The sequence below is a fragment of the Pleurodeles waltl genome, chromosome 4_1 (assembly GCF_031143425.1).
Source record: "Pleurodeles waltl isolate 20211129_DDA chromosome 4_1, aPleWal1.hap1.20221129, whole genome shotgun sequence".
Taxonomy (NCBI): Eukaryota; Metazoa; Chordata; class Amphibia; order Caudata; family Salamandridae; genus Pleurodeles; species Pleurodeles waltl.
Genome location: NC_090442.1, coordinates 615448738 through 615462469, shown reverse-complemented (window position 1 = coordinate 615462469; position 13732 = coordinate 615448738). Strand labels below are relative to the sequence as shown.

General features: G+C 48.4%; 1 pseudogene; it reads right to left on the bottom strand.

Annotated features, from left to right (window-relative positions):
- Nucleotides 1-566: 566 nt before the first annotated feature.
- LOC138287179 (proteasomal ubiquitin receptor ADRM1-like) lies at nucleotides 567-13385 on the bottom strand (annotated as a pseudogene).
- Between the last annotated feature and the right edge of the window lie 347 nt (nucleotides 13386-13732).

The following is a 13732-nucleotide window of genomic DNA, read 5'->3' as shown; positions in this document are numbered from 1 at the left end:
GTGAGCGGGCACAGGAAACACGCTGAGGGGCTGCTGGGAAGGTGGTGCTGGTACGGGGGTGGCGGCTGTTCCTGTTGTTGGGATGGGCACAGAGGTGTCCGCCACTGCCAGGGAGCTTCCATCAGAGGATGAGTCGCTGTCTGTAGTGTCCACTCCTGTCTCTGTCGTGGTTCCCCCCTCACCCTCTGTCCCACTGGTGCCCTCACTACCGGTGGATTCGGCCTCCAGGCCCATGTGGGATGCAACTACCTCCGTCGCCGGTGCCTCTGCTCCTCCACCAGATGATGCTTATGCACACAAGGACAGGGTGACAAAACAAAAAGGGTGGGAGAGACAGAGGATACACTTGGTCAGTGCCAGCAGCAACACTACCGTTGGCGTACACAACACACAGGGAGCAGCCCTATGCACTAGGCCATGCACTACCAGTTACAAAGATAGTCACCAGCCCATGGGGTACATAGCATAAGCCATCAGCTGCACACCTGAAACAAACAGGGCCCTGCCCAGTAGTAGATGCCCACTAACACTATTGGGGTTGGAGTGCTTCAGAGCCTGCCCAACAAGGGACCTACCCTGCCATGTTCGCCCTGGCCTAGGTGCACCCACAGCCCACATCCCCCACCCAGGTAAAACCTTAACACGCGTAAAGTAATGAATTTGAATCTGTACTCACCCCCCTTGTGGCTGCTGTGATGCCTTCAGGCGCCCATCCAACTCCAGATAGGCCACCCGCAGGATGCGGAACATCAGGGGGTTCAGGGAACGATGGGCACCCCTTCCTCGTTGGGAGGCCGGCCCCAGTTGGGTCTCCGCCGTCTTCCTTGCCCAGCGGCACAGGTCTTCCCACTGTTTGCGGCAGTGGGTGCTCCGCCTGTCAGAGACCCCCAGGGTCTGCACCTCCTTGGCGATGGCATGCCAAATATCCTCTTTCTGATGGGCGCTGACCTGCAGGGAAAAGACAGCAGAAAAAGGATTAGTCATACCGCCTGGACTGTCATTCTCATGGCCCACCATATCCCTCCCATCCCCTTACGCACATACATTGACCACCAGACATGCAGTATTCTGCCCAGGACACCTCAGCCCCTTCTACATGAGGCTGACACACACAGCACTCCGTACATTCATGGCCCACCCATCATGCTCACAGTGTACTCACCTATTTGTCTGGAGGACCATAGAGTAAAGTGTACTGGGGCAGTCCAACTGCACTGAAGTGAAGGCAGGGGCCCTTTCCCAGACACTTGAGCCATTGTCTCCTCCAGACACAGGTCAAAGCAGCACTTGCAGTGTAGGTCCTCTCCTGTTGAAGGTCAGGTAGCAAGTGAGTGAACAGATAGAAAATGGTGGTCACGTCCGCGGTGGTGTATACCGTCACCGCCGCCGTACATCGCCATTGGCTCCTGGAACCTATAGGGCCTAATGTTAACCAATGCAAAGTTGCACGGCAGTCGTGGACCGCCAACCACTATGGCGCACAACGCTAGTGGAGTTACCTCATTTCCACTTGTCTCTCCTCAGAGGTCAGGCAGCCGCCATTCCAGGGGTGCACAGGCCATGGCACCAAACTGTATCACAGCAGACATTGGCACATCAACTGACTCTCAAATTCACATACTGTTTCTGTAAAGGAAGTGATTCATCATTATTTCAATAGATGTGTGAATATGACCTTCTGCTCACCGTTTTTCTCCATAGACTTCAACCGCTGAGGATGAATATGAGATGGAGACATTCCCCCCGTGTACAGACCCCTGGTGGACCTGGTGACAATGGAGGACAGACACATTATCCTAACCTTCAGACTTGATAGGGCCACAATCCAAGAACTGTGTGCCCAATTTGAGCCAAACCTGATTTCAGCTATCCGCCAGCCCACAGGTATCCCCCCTCTTGTGCATGTCCTGTCAGTGCTCCATTTCCTGGCAAGTTGTTAATTCCAAGCGCCAGTGGCCATGGCATAAGGGATGTCACAGACTATGTTCTCAAACTTGTTGACCAGAGTGTTGTCTGCCCTGCTGAAATACATGCGCAGGTACATCGTATTCCCCCAGGTGGAGGATTTGGCCACAGTGAAAGCTGACTTCTATGCCCTGGGACATATCCCCAACATCACTGGTGCCATTGATGGTACACATGTAGCATTTGTTCTACCCCTCGGAGGAATGAACAAGTGTTCAGGAATAGAAAAAGCTATCACTCTCTGAATGTGCAGATGGTGTGTTTGGCAGACCAGTACATCTCCCATGTCAATGCCAAGTATCCTGGCTCTGTGCATGATGCCTTCAGCTTGAGGAATAGCAGCTTTCCATATGTGATGTCTCAACTCCAGAGACACCGGGTGTGGCTAATAGGTGAGTCCATGGTCCCCACCCAGTTGATGTAGGTATATGGGTGTGGGGTTGTCCCTAAGGGTGAGTGTATGTTTAACAGGTATCCCTCAAATATTTTCAGGTGACTCTGGTTACCCCAACCTCTCATGGCTACTGACCCCATTGAAAAATGCCAGGACAAGGGCAGAGGAACGTTAGAATGAGGCACATGGGCAAGCATGGCGGATCATTGAAAGAACCTTTGGCCTCCGAAGGCCAGGTTCCGGTGCCTCCATCTGACAGGTGGATCCCTGTACTACTCACCCAAGAAGGTGTGCCAGATCATCGTTGCATGTTGCATGTTGCACAACCTGTCCTTGAGACGCCAGGTGCCTTTTCTGCAGTAGGATGAGCCTGAAGATGGGCTTGTGGCAGCAGTTGAGCCTGTGGACAGTGAGGAAGAGGAGGCAGAGGAAGAGGATATGGACAACAGAAGATCACTCATACAACAGTACTTCCAGTGACACACAGGTAAAACACTGTAACTTCACTTTCCATTGCAGTTTTGTGTTGGACATTGTACCTGGCAGCCTGATTTGCCATATTGTATGGCCACTTACTGAACCCTTTGGCATCTCTATTTTCAGATCTATGTGCCCCACTCTGGCTCCTGGTGTGTTCTCTGATGCCCACTAAAGGTCACACCCATGTATACATGACTGTACAGTTGAATTGCAATGTTTACAGCTTGTTAAACAAATACATATTTGAATCAATTGACAGACTCCATACTTGTATTAGTTCCAAGGGTGTTTATTTATGTGGAAATAAGTGGAGGGGGTATTGCATTGGGCTGGGTTGATGATGGAGGAAAGTCCAGCATAGAGTCCAGTCTATTGGTATCACAGATGCATTGTCCAATGGGGCACAGGAAGGGAAGCAATAGCAGTTTAAGGTGGACAGGGTAACAAAGTGAGACAGAAGGATGACACTCAGGAGAGTCTCATTTCCTGGCAGGGGTCTTGGCAATGTTCTCTGGCTTCTGCCTGGATTGCAGGGACTGGTTACGGGGTGTTTCTCCTTCTGCAGGGGTGGGGTGCTGGTGGCCTGTTGGTCCTGTGGCGGGGTCTCCTGCCCACTAGCGCCGGCAGAGATGGAGGGTTGTTCATCGGTGTGGCTAGTGTCAGGAGCCCGTAGGTGTGCCACTGCCTCCCTCATGGTGTTGGCCACATCAGCCAGCACTCCTGCAATGGTAACCAGGATGATGTGGATGTGTTTGAGGTCCACCTTGATCCAGGTACTGTCCCTCCTGCATCCACTGGGTCTTCTGCAACTTGCACAGTATCTGGACCAAGGTCTCCTGGGAATTTTGGTATGCTCCCAGGATCCCTGCAAGTGCCTTGTGGAGAGTGGATTCCCTGGGCCTGTCCTCACCCTGTCGCACAGCAGACCTCCCAGCTTCCCTGTTGTCCTGTGCCTCTGTTCCCTGAACCGTGTGCCCACTGCCACTGACCCCAGGTCCCTGATCATCCTGTGTTTGTGGGGTTGCCTGGGGTCGCTGTAGTAGTGGACACACTGCTGATTGATGTGTCCTGGGGACCGAGGTATGGGCCCGCTGGGTGGGTGCTGTGCTGGTGTTTCCTGATGGGTGAGGCTCTGAGGTGGTATGGGACTGTGGCAGGGTAACCAACTGTCCAGAGGTCCCTGATGGGCCAGGTTGGTCATCGTGATCCAGGCGTGTACAGCTGCTGTCATCACTGTGGGCCTCTTCTGGGGGGCGGCTGGAATATGGCGGCACCTCCTCTCCGGTGACGTTGAGTGGGGGTCCTGTGGGATGAAATGCAGTGTTATTGTATCTGCGTGTGCCATCTTGTGCATGGGTATGTTTCCCTCTATGGCCGTTATTGGCAAGGCAGCTTTGGCTTGTGTGAGTTGTGATTCGGTTGGCTAACTGATGATCACTAGTGTGCATGCTGTGGTGATGTGTGTCCATGCAGGTCTTGTTGCATGCAGGGCTTGGTATTGGGATGTATGGGTTGTGATGGTGGGGTATATGTGAGGTGGTGGAGTGATGGGCTGAGGGTAGGGGTGGAAGTTAGTGATGGCATGCAGGTAGGTTGGGGGGATAAAGTAGTAAAGATTTGACTTACCAGAGTCCAGTCCTCCTGCTACTCCTGCAAGGCCCTCAGGATGCATGATCGCCAAGACTTGTTCCTCCCATGTTGTTAGTTGTGGAGGAGGAGATGGTGGTCCACCGCCAGTCCTCTGTACTGCTACCTGGTGTCTTGCTACCACGGAACGCACCTTCCCCCGTAGGTCGTTCCACCTCTTCCTGATGTCATTCCTTGTTCTTGGGTGCTCTCCCGCGGCGGTGCCCTGTCCACGACCTTCCGCCATAGCTCCATCTTCCTTGCAATTGGCGTCTGCTGCACCTGTGATCCGAATAGCTGTGGCTCTACCCGGATGATTTCCTCCACCATGACCCTTAGCTCCTCCTCTGAGAACCTGGGGTCTCTTTGTGGTGCCATGGGTGTAGTGTGAGTGGTATGTGTGAGGGGGTGTGGGGTGATGTGTTGGGGTGTGTGGTGCGAGGTGCGTGGATGGTGTATGGGTGATGTGTTATGTGGCTCAGACTGGGTGGGTGCCCCTGGCTTGTCTCTCTCTCAGTTGGCAATATTATTTTTTTCCGTTGGAAGGGATTGTGGGTATTGTGGCTGTGTGTTTTATAGTGTTGTGGGTGTGGTGTGTGTATGTTTGTCAGGTGTGTGTTGTTTGAATTGTCCAATGTGGTGTAGTTTTGTTAGTGTGTGTGTATTTTGAGCGTGGCAGTGTGTACCGCCAATGGTTTACCGCGGTTGAAAGACTGCTGCGGTGATTGGTGGGTCCTGATGCTGTGGGCATATTTCTGTTGGCGTAATGGTATGGGTTTTGGTACCACCAATTTATCACTGACCTTTGGGTTGGCGGACTTGTGCGGGTGTCTGTATAGTGGCGTATTTCTCTGTGTGGGTCATAATACGGTTAGCGGTATACCGCCACAGTCACGGTATCTTGGCGGCCGTCAGCAAGGTGCCAGGGTTTTAATGAGGGCCTTTATATCACTTTTACAGTGATATCTCAATATATATTTATTGCATTTTAATCGTTTTGACCTGCATTTATCCAGATACATTTTATATATTTTTCTAAACACTGTGTGGTGTGTTTTTGTGGTGCTATATGGTGTTATTGTATGATTTATTGCACAACTACTGTACACATTGCCTTCTAAGTTAAGCCTGACTGCTCAGTGCCAAGCTACCAGATAGTGGGCTCAGGATAATTTGGATTGTGCGTGGCTTACCCTGCCTAGAGTGAGGGTCCTTGCTTGGACAGGAGGTAACCTGACTGCCAACCGAAGACCCCATTTCTAACACTCTGGTTGATAGCTGCAATTCAACTTCTGCTCCACTTGCAATGCTGCACACATCTTAAGGATCTCATTATAAAAGTGAGTCCCCAAGATCTGACTCCAGAGAACCAGCTCTCTTAACAGCAGTTTAGCTACAGTGAGACTCTTATTTCTCCTTGTAGGGTAGGCTTCCTCCCACCAAGAGAAAATGCACACCATAACAAGGACTTATCTCACCCAGTTACAAGCAGGCATTTCGATGAAGTCCATTAGCATCCGTTTTAAGGGATCACCTGATCTTCCCACATGATGGTGTTTGTTTCCATACTTTCATCTGTTGGCATGTTACACAAAGGTGACACAGATCTTACACATGCATCCTGAATCTGGAGATAAACCAATTATTTCTAAAAGATCTGACCATTGCACCCCACCTAGATGTGTGGGGCGATGCTAATCGTGTCATGAGAGATAAAAATGTCTCAAGACTTGTCTCCCATCTGATGAAATCCAAATATCAAAGCATCCTTTCCACATTCTGCTCTGATCCAACCCTGCTGTTCTGCTTCTGTGACATTTTCCTGCAAACTGTTGAGTCAGCTATAGACATCAACATTGAAAAGACAGTGTCCTAATGAGATTCATCTGTAAATGTTCCATTAAACGTACATGCCACAATTGCACAACATTGTGCTACCTCGTCTGCATACATGGTTTTTACTGTGACAAAAGCTGCACATTTATCTATACCAATTTCAATTGGGAGTTCCAAAGATTCTAAATGTCTCCTCACATGTTTGCTATTCCTTATGGGTGAGCCAGATGATGTCATTAACCCTCTTTGTGACCATAACACTTTGAAGTCATTCACCACAACAAAATTATGTTTACTATCTGTAAATATAGTCAGTGGGGAGGGAGTCCAGCTGTCCAGAGGCCAAAGCTGTGCTGATCATGCTCAGAGCCTGATGAAACTTAGGTGAGGTCAACAAATTCTGAACTGGCCAGAATGGGAGACATAGGGGGTTATTACAACTTTGGAGGAGGTGTTAATCCATCCCAAAAGTGACGTAAAGTGACGGATATACCACCAGCCGTATTACGAGTCCATTATATCCTATGGAACTCGTAATACGGCTGGTGGTATATCCGTCACATTTGGGACGGATTAACACCTCCTCCAAAGTTGTAATAACCCCCATAATCTCAAGAGTTAACACAGTGGCCAAATCCACTTGCTGCCCACCTTTGTCTGTTGCTGGAACATTCATAGTGGCGAAAATATTCTGCAGATTACTCAACTGGATAGGCTGAGTAGGGTTCAACTGGATCGGCCTGGTAGGGCTTGTTGCTGTACTTGCTCCATTCCCAGAACTCACAGCGGGACTTGGGGTGACTGCTGTCACAGCTGACAGACCAGGAGTTGACGCCAATGGGGTCAAGGTCACTCATGTGGAAGACATAATGGAAGATGGTGTGACTGCAGCTGACTGACTTCAAGAGCCTGATGAAGAACTGCTTGCAGGTGGACCCCTGCTTCCAAGTAAGCTAGCTAGGCCAGGGCTGATCATGGCACCAAGACCACCCAATCTTCCCAGGCTTATTGGCCCAATGAGCTGCATCAGCTGGTCATGACTCATATTTCCTAGGAGGCTTTGCAATCCGCCTTCACCTCCAGTGCAGAGAGACTGGCCAGGAAAATGAAAAACAAGAAGAGTTCCACCATATGTCCCAACCTACACTACTAAGTTTCTACATAAGAGTGAATAGAAGTGGTAGCCTTAATCCATCCTTCTGGTCCCAGGAAGGAGGCCCAACCCCCATACCTGTGGTCAGAGGTGAAGAAGAGGCCTGTTAGTCTGCTGGGAGTCCTCCCACATAGACAAAGAGGAACCAAACGTTTTCAGCAGCAACTGCGACGATGTGCAGCATGAGATGGCAAGTTGGCTGGAATGTTCCCTCTACCCTGGTGTGGGCAGAGGGATGTTTTATAATAACATATCTGTTATTCTAAGAACTGTCCTGATGTGACAACAAGTATTTTTCTGTGCACGGTAGACAATGTACTCTTTGGACCAGCAATACCCATTAAGTATTGTGTACAGCCTTGGGTTGCGCACAGGAAGAAAATTATGTGCAAAGGAATGAATAACAAATTCTGCGCATCATGGCAACTGAGAAAATAATTAAAAACATCTCCACTAAAATGAAGCTTTGCTAAAATAACAAAAGGAATAAAAGTGAAATGTAACTGGGTGAGAGGGCACAGGCTTGAGGCCTAGGACTAAATAATGTGTCCATGTAAATGCTAAAATAACCTCACAACAGTTTGTTCAGGAACTTATTCACTTTACAATAAATCTCTTTATCCCTAACAGACTTGGGCTCTGAGAAAAGATGCTTGAATGCTGCTCTAAACTTTAAGATGAACATGCATCCGGTGCACTGAGGCACCTTCTTAAACTCACAGTCATCTGGAAAAACAATAAGGTCATACTCCATGTTGCCCAAAGTCCGGTCCTTCCAGCAAAAGTGAATGAGAGAGTGATCAGTCTGCTGAATTTACACAATTCCCTTCTGTTTGTCTGGGGCAACCGTGGCACCCTTCATTATCATATTTCCAGCTCAGAACTCTACAAGGGACTTGCTCAAATATTCACGTGGGCCTGGCACCAGGCTAAGAAGCAACACCCTTAATTACATTGTAGGAAAATAGTCTGTAAATCTGATGGTGATGCCCCCATCTCTAAATATATTCACTCTCATTTGGGCTGTTAAACTGCAAGTTCTGGTAAGGGCAATTAGCTCTGCAACTTGTGCTGAGGTAATACTATGAAGCCGGGAAGCCTCCACAATGTCTTGGATTGTGCAGATAGTGTAAATTGCTTACAGGAAACCATAATTTGGTCTCAAACATGAGGCATCAACAAAAAATACATAATCAGGTCTCATTAAAGGCTCATCTTTTATCTGAGGGCTTGGCTTGGAGCATCAATCTGTAACATCAAGACAGTCATGTTCAAAATCAACAGACACATCACTTTCAGGTGAGGGTAACAAAGTACTAGGATTCAAAACCTGATACCTCTTTACTACTACATTTTCATATGAGAGAACTTGCTGCTTATATTTAGTGAGTCTGGAATTAGTCATGTATTTGGTCCTTGTTCTGGTAAGCAAAATTTCTATAGAGTGAGGGACCATAACAGTTAAAGGATGTGGCATCCCTATGCTTTCACACTTTGCGAGACTAGCGCTCACGGTCGCAACTGATTTCAGACAACCAGACACCCCTTCGGCAAAGGAGACAGGAATAATGGAGAAATAGGCCACTGGTCTCCTTGCTTCACCATGCATCTGAGTAATCCCTGAGAGAGTGCAGACTACCCTCTCAGTACAACACAAAGTAATCACCTTTTTGTAATCTGTCATTCCTAGTGCGGGGACACAGAAGAGACTTTCTCTAAACTCTAGGAAAGCTTTCATGCATTTGTTGTCTCATCAAAGCAGATCGGGCACATATCTGACTGTCAGCTTCAGTAAAGGCTTAGCTACCAGAGAAAAGTTCATAATTCACTGTCTACAGTAGCAAACCATTCCCAAAAACTTTCTGACTTCTTTTTGCGTTTTCAGAAGACCCATCCTTAGAATAGCCTCCACTCTCTCTTGTGACACTTTTCTTGTTCCTTTTTCAATGATATGTCCCAAATATTGGACTTCATTTTGACAGTACTGCCATTTACCCGGGGACACTTTAGGTCCATTGTCAGCTAGTTGGTTTAGGAGCACAATGGTATCCTGTTTACAAGCCTCTCTTGTGCTCGATGCCAGTAGCAGGTCATCATTTTATTGTGCAAGGTCTGAGTTATTTTAAGTGTTTCAAGATTTTTCTTCAGAATCTGATTAAAAATTGAAAGACTGTCAGTATACCCTTGTAGGACTCGGAGCCAAGCCAAAACTCTGCATAGAAACAGAAATGATAATAGGAACAGGCTATCCTCATTCAATGGAATCAAAAAGAAAGCCATGGAAAGGTCCACAACAGTGAACTATTCTGCAGTGCACTGAATTTGGTAAAGTATGGTGGCTGGATTCAGTACCACGAGACAGCATGGGATTATGATTTCATACATTTTTTGTAAATCCTAAACTATTCTATATTTTCCATTTGGCTTCTGTAAAACCATAATCGGTGAGTTACAAGGACTCCGGAATATTTTCCTCAAGATCCCTTTCAACATATATATTCAATTATTGGTATTATTTTCTGCCACTATTTTTGGGGTCAAATGGTATGGTGTTTTCTTTTTGAAAATTAGCATTTTGCTTCACTGTAATTCAGACTGATTTTACACCTTTAATTAGTCAGATGTCTTTGCCTGTAAAATCCCATACTTCTGGATTTACAGTTAATCTCAAGTCAGGATGCAATTCCTCTACAGTTATTATTGGGTAAAGCGCTACAACATCTTGTTGAGGTATCTTAAATACAACATCCTCAGTATGAATGTGAAATTCCACTCCATTAGAAGTGCAATTGAACTTAGCTTGCACATTAAATCACATCCTAGCAGGTTCACAGTACTCGAGTCACACACAACAAATTTGTGCTTTTGTTCAAATGAGCGTATTTTTACAGGAACCTCTTCTGAAACTGGATTTGTAATCTGTTTATTTGAAATGCCTACAACTTGTATCTTCTTTCCTGAGAGGGGTATGTCTGGGACGTCCACTGTTCTAACAGTGGAATGGGTAGCACCCATGTCAATAAAAAGAGACACTTGGTTGGCATTTACCTCACCTTCTACAAATGGTTTACTCTAGTCTACCTCTAAGACTGCATAAATTATGCAATCTGCCTCCCCCCTCAGGCACTGTTACTGGGAATCATTAGACCCAAAGCTCTCTCCGTCTAGCATGGAAAACTGTTGAAACATGTTTTGATGGGTGTTGGACCTGGCCCTTGTGGCAGGTACATCCCCTGTCTTTTTGCCTCCTTCCTCCTATTTTTTTCTGACCTCTCACTGTTGGCTCTAGGACTCTGAGTACTTTATCACTGCTGATCAGTGCTAAAGTGCAGGTGCTCTCCCATCTAAAGTTGGTATGATTGGTTTATGCCAATTGGGCATATTTAATTTACCTGTAAGTCCCTTGTACAGTGGTATCTCTATACCCAGAGCCTGTAAATTAAATGCTACTAGTGGGCCTGCAGCGCTGCTTGAGCCACCCACTGAAGTAGCCTTTCAAACCTGCCTCAGGCCTGCTAGCTCAGGGCCTGTGTGCACAGTTTTCTGCCACAGGGACCTGTCATCTAAATTTACTGACCAGGCTGAGAACCCCATTTTACTACTGCTGTGGCCCCTGACCCCTGCAACTGTTGGAAGCGAAGCAGGAGCGCTTCAGTTTCATGGCTTGTAGTGCCTTGAGAGCAGTTTGTTCTAATAAATATACTGCCTGGAGAGCGCTGTACTGATATCCCGAAGCGCCTTGTGGACGCTTTCCTTTTGTGCCCGCAAGAGCTTTGACAGCACTCTGCCGCTGTGGAAATCACCGCCGCAGCCCGGGCAGGCTGTTTTCAGGATGCACAAGTGAAGCACACTGCACAGTGCCCCAGGGCACGAAGAAAAGGAAACCTATCGGTGCCCCCGGGGCAAGGTTCGCTCCAAGGAGTGCCCCTGGGGCACCAGAAGGCCCTAACTTAGGGCCAATCGCTGGCACGGTCCGGGCAAGCCCCTTCATTGGCTAGAGAGGATCGGGCGGGGAAGGAAACCTCATCAGTAGCTCCCCGCCCACCGAAGCCCCTGAATGTATGGTGCACGGGCAGGGGGGGAAGAAGCCTCATCAGAGGCTCCCCCTGCCCCTTGGAGCCCTGCGTATATGTTTAGGATGGGCGGGGAGAAGGAAGCCTCATCGGAGGCTCCCCGTGGCCCCACTAAAGCCCTGAATATCCTTTTGGGAGGGCGTGGGTGGGGTGGAAGCCTCGTTGGAGGCCCACCGCACCGCTGAGTCCCCGTGGTGGCTCCAAATAGTTGTCCGCCTTTGCCCCCCTCTGAAGGGCCAGTTGAGGCACGTGGGAGCCCCCAAGAGATCGCAGGCCCCAGGAGGGGCCCCTTATAAAGTCAGAGGGGGTGCGTGTCACCCCCCTTCCTCCCTGAAATCATCGAATTGGCCCCCGAGGGAGCATACGGAGCACCAGGGGCCCCTCTTTATTCTTCCTGGCACTAGGAGTGCTCGCACATCTTAATACAGGTACTTTTACCAGACATATGTCATAGGTTCCTTACATGGAAGTTAATGATTCTTATGTTGACCTGTTTAATTGATGATGTACTAAGTATATGTTTGCTAATGTTCCTTTTATGGGCATGACATGCTAATATGTTTTCTTGACTTACCATGTGTTTTTTAATTCTCTTGGTAAAGGCATTTATGATACTTTTATGACAAGTGAATTCATTTAGTAATGTGATTTCCGACTACTGCTTATGTTGCAGAATACTAAGTAACCTGTGTGTCATATGTGACTATTGCTAGTTCTGCAGAGTAACTGATGTGTAACGTTGTGACAACTGCTAAGGTAGCAGGATATTACTGACATGTTGTGTTTGGTCTAATAATTGTGTTGTGTACAATACAGTATATTTTCATATAACTTGGTGTTGTGTTTCCTTTGTGGTGGGGACGGTGCGTCACGTGTGTTGTGTGTGTTGTGCAAACACTTTACACATTGCCTCTGGGATAGGCCTGACTGCTCGTGCCAAGCTACCAAGTGGGTAAGCAGGGGTTATCTTGGATGTGTAACTCCCTTGCCCTAACTAGAGTGGGTGGGTTCAGCCTGGCTTAGGTGCATACCCGAGCCAACCAGAAACCCCATTTCTAACAATGGGGCATGGCCACGGGCAACATAAAGTAAGATGTTTCTATCTCCAGCTCCAAGCCCAAAAGCAACCATCCACTCACATTGGGGGTTCTACTTTTGCCTAACCCTGCCACCTCAAACCTCTGGAGCTCCCGGGGCTGCGCCGATCAACATCGGGCCCGCTGTGCATGACAACTCCTGAAATCAGACCCTTCCCAGCTTTCACCTGCATTATGAAGCACCAGCCATCTTGCAGAGGGACCTCAACTGCGGCAATACTCTCTCCCCTTGGAAGCTGCTCCCTGCACCAGCAAAGATGATGTCCTGGACACCCTGACCGAGCTCAGAGACTTGCAGTATCGATGACGCTCCCAGACTTGCATTGGAGAGGTTCTGCACGACAGGGAGTGCTGCCTCGCTGCAGCTCCTTGGCCAGGCCTGTGGTGCTGCTCTCTTTACCCTTCACTGGTACTGCGCCTGGTGTGAAACGGTAAGCTACTCACCACGAGGGTGCCCCGGCCTTGTTGTCTGAACTCGGGGGGCCCGCTGCAGTGGTGACATCCTCCCGGCAAGCCTCTGAGCTGACTCCAGGCCTCTCGCCTTGGCCCTGTGCAGAGAGGTCTGAAGCAACAGTTTTTGTGCTACTGTGTGCATCAGACAGGAGATCATTTACTTTTGCACCCTCCCCACACAGAGCTGCTCTTTTTTGCAAGACGATTTCATTATTACTCACTGAAGCTCTGAACTGATCCGCCTGGCTGGCCAGGGCTTGGGTCCCTACATCAGCAGGTGAGTGCTCACTACGATACCAGAGCGCCATGCTCAGCAACATAGAGACATTTATGTCCTGCATGGCTCCAGTGTTACACCCATATGCTTAGGAACCTCCCTGTTTCTCATTTGTATGCGGCATGTACTATAGGTTCTGAATTCAATGCGATCTGAAATTTGATGCCTAGTGCTTTGAATATTTATGGACGTCCCCTCTAACTGGAAGTCTCTTATGGATTTATCTTGACCTGGACCACAATTTTGGCTGCCACACAGGGAACATTACCTCTGGTGCATTTTTTTACTGGGCAGTGTTAATACTGGCCTGGAGCCAGTGGTTGAGTGTCCCCAGCAAAGATTGTACCTCCGTTCCTTGCTGTGGGCAGTCCCTGGCCC